A 5,477-nucleotide genomic window follows, 5' to 3' on the forward strand; every position below is an offset into this window, starting at 1 on the left:
CCAAAAACTAACGTCGCTAGCTTCTGTTCAACGTTGCTAGGTTATCGAGTTAGCTTTCGGCTAACGTCGCTACCTTCTACTGTTCATTCCATAAGAGTTGGCAGCTATGCTACTTTATGGATATATATACATACAACCTGTCAAAAGAAAGGTGAGACTCTCTTCTTTCATCAGAAAAAAAGTTTGTTTCCATCTTTCTCCGTTCGTTGGCAATCAGCATTAGAAAACTGCTAAGTTTAATGGAAAAGGCAGCGTTTCTGCAGAAATCCAGAGAAAATTAGCTTTTTGTAAAAGCATAGCATCATTTCAAGTTTTACACTATTTTTTGCTTTTGTGACAGCTCAAATACCTCAATAATGTGTTCCTCCTACAAAAGAACATCCCAAATAATGTTTTTGTAGCAAAATAATTTATTTGCACACAACAAAACTATTGAACTATGAACAAAAGTGCAAATTGAACAATGAACGAAAGTGCAGGTGTGGAGAGGATGGTTTTTGCCTTCCATCCAGTTTGTCACCACATCGATTCACCCCACCACGTCCAGATGCACGATCTATAAATTATAGAAACATAAAAAGTTGCAAATATATCTTGCTGCAGAGTGATGTACAACAATTTTATTTACCTTTCTTTCCACCACCAAAGCAAGGAGTTGTCATCTTCTGGCTTCTGGTCGGACAATCTGTATTGTATAGAAGTATGTACAATTACCACACTTATTTTTCCAGTTTTTTATTGTTGCTTTCCACTTACATATCAACATCTCTCACACACATACATGCTCGCACACTGCTATTTACACCATTCATTCCACGTTGCTCAGCATCCAATTTGAAATGAAATTGAATATGAATTTAACACGAGTGGTTTTTGCAGAGCTGAGCAGACCAAATATGTCCTGTTTTTATTTTTGTTTTGTTTTGTTTTAAAGTTATGGCGACACGCAAGTCAGCACATTTACGGCGCATATTTTCATCCACATCTACGAGATGCATCAACCGTACATAAATGATTAGTGTTACTGGCAACTTTATAGTATAGCGTGGAATTTAGCGGTGCATAAAAGTGACAGATGAAGCATAAGAAGTGATGACATTTTGAATGGGAACTTGCAAGCAAGTCAGCAGTTACCTCCTCGTTCCAGCGGCTCTGGCGAGAACTCTCAGCTGCTTTCCGTTATGTCCGAAGGCACGTATTTGTCCGACAGATCGGGATCAAATCGCTCTCCAATTCATCGTTTTCGCCGTCGTCATTACGAGACGATTCCAGCGAATCGTTGACGTGTGCCTGGCGTCGGCCATGCGAAGCAATGCAGCCTCTTTGCAGTCATCGCTGGAAGTCGCCGGGGAGACGATTTGTGGGCGTCATCTTCTCTTCCACACAAACACCATCTCCTTTGTTGTTTTGTTTCGAGGACGCTTTTATGCCGAAAAAACAATCCTTTTTAGTTAGTTGTTTCCTTTTCTCCATCGTTGCTAGTTGCTAATGTTCCAATCCACTTTCCACATACTCCCCTCCTCCACGATACCCCCTTTCTACTACTTCTGCGGCGTGATCCTGGTGGATTTTGCACCACTAGTAGTGATGGACAACAATTTCACCTCATTAAAAAAAAATAGATGAATAAATTAATTAATTTTTGTTTTCCCGCAACCAGACCAGGTCTAGGGCAGGGGTAGATGTGTAGATCCGGTTCCTTGAGAGCCACATCCTGCCTGTTTTAGGTGCCTCCCTTCTCCAACACACCTGATTTAATTGTTTAGGCCTCGACAGAGCTTGCTGATGAGCTCATCACTTGAATCACATTCCAAAAACATGCATGGCAGGCTGATTGAACACTCAAAAATTGTCCCTTGCTGCAAGTTGGAGCACGAATGGTTGTCGTGTCTGTCGTGAGATTGTCTGTCACCCAGTTCAGGGTGTACCCCACCTACTGCCCAAAGATGGCTGGCATAGGCTCCAGCACCCCCCATGAATTGTGAGGATCAGCAGATCGGAAAATGGAAGGATGGATGTAGCAAGCCTCAAGAAGTTATTTTGTGTGTGTTGAGTTAATTTGGTGCTCTTAATTCGTCAAATGAATGTTTTACATGTTTTGGTCAAATTTTTAACGTTCCTTGTGGAAATGGCTCATGTTTACGCTGTACCATCTTTCAATCGAAAGAATGCAATTTGCTCTCGTCAATGACACTCATCCCCATTTTGCTGTCAGCATAATGGGAAGAAACTGCTGTCACCACAACCTTCGTCAGCTCCTGTGATTTTATTTCTGTGAAGACATGACTGATGCCACACATCCATAGGCCGTTGTACAGTATTTGTAAATTTGTAAACACATATTGTCACCAGGGGCGGCCCGGTAGTCCAGTGGTTAGCACGTCGGCTTCACAGTGCAGAGGTACCGGGTTCGATTCCAGCTCCGGCCTCCCTGTGTGGAGTTTGCATGTTCTCCCCGGGCCTGCGTGGGTTTTCTCCGGGTGCTCCGGTTTCCTCCCACATTCCAAAAACATGCGTGGCAGGCTGATTGAACACTCTAAATTGTCCCTAGGTGTGAGTGTGAGCATGAATGGTTGTTCGTCTCTGTGTGCCCTGTGATTGGCTGGCAACCGATTCAGGGTGTCCCCCGCCTGCTGCCCGAGGACAGCTGGGATAGGCTCCAGCACCCCCCGCGACCCTAGTGAGGATCAAGCGGCTCGGAAGATGAATGAATGAATGAATGAATATTGTCACCAAAAAACAAGGAAAGTGGTTTTTTTTGTTTTATTTTGGTTGTGGAGCATTTGTGACTCAAGTTTATTTTGTTGCCCAAGCAGGAATGCTGAGAATATTTGTTATTATTACTCGTAGCCGTAGAGGTAGAGGTATGATTATTATTTCAACCAGAATTCAACAGCAATTTCTGATTTTCATTCATTTTTGGACTACTTTTCATGTTTTTGTTTGTTTGTTTCATTCTTCTTTATTTCTATAAGAGAATTTTCTGCACCTGTAGCTCGTGTGTGGAATTCAGGATAGAAATGGAGCATGACAGAACAGGTCACAATATCGTCTTCAGGCGTTACGTTGTCGCCCTCTTCTGGTCAGTAGGAGGAATGCTGTCGGTGACAACTTCCGGGAATCGAAATAGAAACCCTTATTTCCATTTGTGTTTTGTGCCAAATTCTATTTCAGTTTAAAAATGAATGTCAACCTGTGATAGACTTTTTCTTTACGTTACAGACATAGAATATCAAGCTGTATTTCAATGTTGGTGTTTGCAAATTAAAAGAAAGGTGAAATAACGAGTTGTTCTCTACTTTAAAAAAATACATTGTTTTCTTACTGTTCCGGAAACGAAATTAAACCCCGTCAAATGTCACAAGATAAGATGGAAAATCCCACGTAAGGTGTTTTTTTCGAATAGAGAGTAAGGCTGATTTTGAAACCCGTGCACTCAGTTTACAAATCCTTTACTGTGTCAGCTTATGTTATATTCTCAATTAACATTGTTTGTTTGAGCATCATATTATTTGATGATAAGATTACCTAAATTGCATTATGTTGTTTAATAATAGGTTAGACATGATTGTATGTTGGTAGATTCTGATTGGCTCTGCACCCCATTGTACTGAGATTCGCAAAGGGTAGAGAAAGGTGGAGGGACGATGAGGACCTGAGTGAGCGAGAGGGAATGGAAATTTGAAGATCTGACAGATAGGGGGTGGGGGCAAGATTATGGATGGCTTTGAATGTATAGAGAAGTAATTTGTAATTAATTCTAAATTTGACAGGGAGCCAGTGGAGCTGTCGGAGGATGGGGGTGATATGATTGAAGGAGGGGGTTCTCGTGATGATCCGGACTGCTGAATTCTGAACAAGTTGAAGTTTATGGTGGAATTTTTGATTGACACCGAAGAGAAGTGAATTGCAGTAGTCGATACGGGAGGTGACGAGACAAGGATAGCAGTGGTGTGAGGAGTGAGTGAGGGACGGAGACGGTTGATATTACGAAGGTGGAAATGAGCAGACCGGGTAATTTTATTGATGTAGAAGTGAAAGGATAGTGAGCTGTTAAGGATGACACCCAGCTTCACCTTGGGGGAAGGAGATACAGTGGAATTATCAATTTTGAGGGAAAAATTGTTGGCTTTGTGTAGAGTAGATTTGGTACAGACGAGGAGGAGTTCTGTTGTATTGCTGTTTAGTTTGAGGAAATTATGGGTGAACCAAGATTTGATTTTGAGAGACAGTGAGAGTGGGATGAGGTTGGGACGGAGGCGTCGGGTTTGCTGGAGAGGTAGAGCTGGGCGTCATCCACGAAGCAGTGAAAGTGTATGCCAAAACTGCAAAGAAATATTGCCAAGAGGAAGAAGGTAGATGATGAAAAGTAGGGGACCCAGGACAGAACCCTGGGGCAAATTGGTTCACCAGGTTGCTGCACGGTGAGGATCCACGAATAAATGTGTTGACGGGATCAATTACCTCCACTGCAGTGTACAGAAGCTTGCAAATTATACTGAGGAAGCCTTTTTGGCTATCAGAAGCAAAACAATTGACAGTCACCTCTCTGATGGTGTTACAGGACCGCATAGCAGTCAATATGCTCTTGGCTGAGGCCAGTGGAGCATGTGCAATATTTGGTGAGTAGTGCTGTTCAAATGCACCCTGAGGGCTACGCACGCTGAACCGGATCATTCTGGCGTGAACACGCCCTTGTCATCAGAGTAGTGGGGTAAGACCTTTGTCACGTTAAAGAATTGGTGTGTTATGTCTTAATCTCGCTGACATTTTTTTTCAGCTGTCATGACATTGTGTGGATGTTGCTGTGTTTCCTGTATGGCAGCTCTTTATATCCAATTTATTACTAAGGTTGGTGCGCCCACGACATCTCAAGTGGATGGAATGTACCCTCTGCTGTTACTTTTGGATGGCAGTGATTCCGATGTAGAAAACGACTCGGCTAATCGAGACATGTTTTCATTTCAATATCAAAATGTCGTAGATGATTTTTAACCATCTTTTCCGATATTCTTTTCCTGAGTAATTTTTAATCTGATGATAACCTCCTTCTTTCCAGCCCCTGAGTATAACAACGTTTACACAAACAACATGACTCCATTGAATAAAATTCGACAGGAAGGTTCTATGTGACGATATGAGCAAACGTAGGATAAACAAGTCTCACGATGACATTCCCGCTCAGACTTGCAACACTTTTTTGGATTCCTCCATGATCCCGCCCTGACACAACATGGACAGGGACAACCCTTAATAATCAACATGTGGTCATTGTTGCGTGCTTTTGTTTCTTGTTCTATTAATAAGATGATAACATCCAATCTTTTCACACAACCCTTGCTTGATGTTGTGCCAGCTGCCTGCAACGATGATGCCGCTGATACCTTCATTTAAATAATTTCAGGTGTCGGACACTTTCGAGGCCGAGAGGGGGAATGAAGTGTGTATTCTGGCCATGTTTAGTCATTCTGTATAAC

The 5,477-nt window shown here is 42.4% G+C and overlaps 1 long non-coding RNA gene across 1 annotated transcript; it reads right to left on the reverse strand.

Moving 5' to 3' along the window:
* Positions 1 to 311: 311 nt before the first annotated feature.
* On the reverse strand, positions 312 to 1,361 carry LOC127590745 (uncharacterized). The gene is made up of 3 exons (XR_007959756.1): positions 1,135 to 1,361; positions 629 to 685; positions 312 to 556 (listed from the first exon to the last, which is right to left on the reverse strand). It is a non-coding gene; the product is annotated as an uncharacterized LOC127590745 (long non-coding RNA).
* Positions 1,362 to 5,477: the final 4,116 nt, after the last annotated feature.

The sequence above is a fragment of the Hippocampus zosterae genome, chromosome 18 (genome assembly GCF_025434085.1).
Source record: "Hippocampus zosterae strain Florida chromosome 18, ASM2543408v3, whole genome shotgun sequence".
NCBI classification, from domain to species: domain Eukaryota; kingdom Metazoa; phylum Chordata; class Actinopteri; order Syngnathiformes; family Syngnathidae; genus Hippocampus; species Hippocampus zosterae.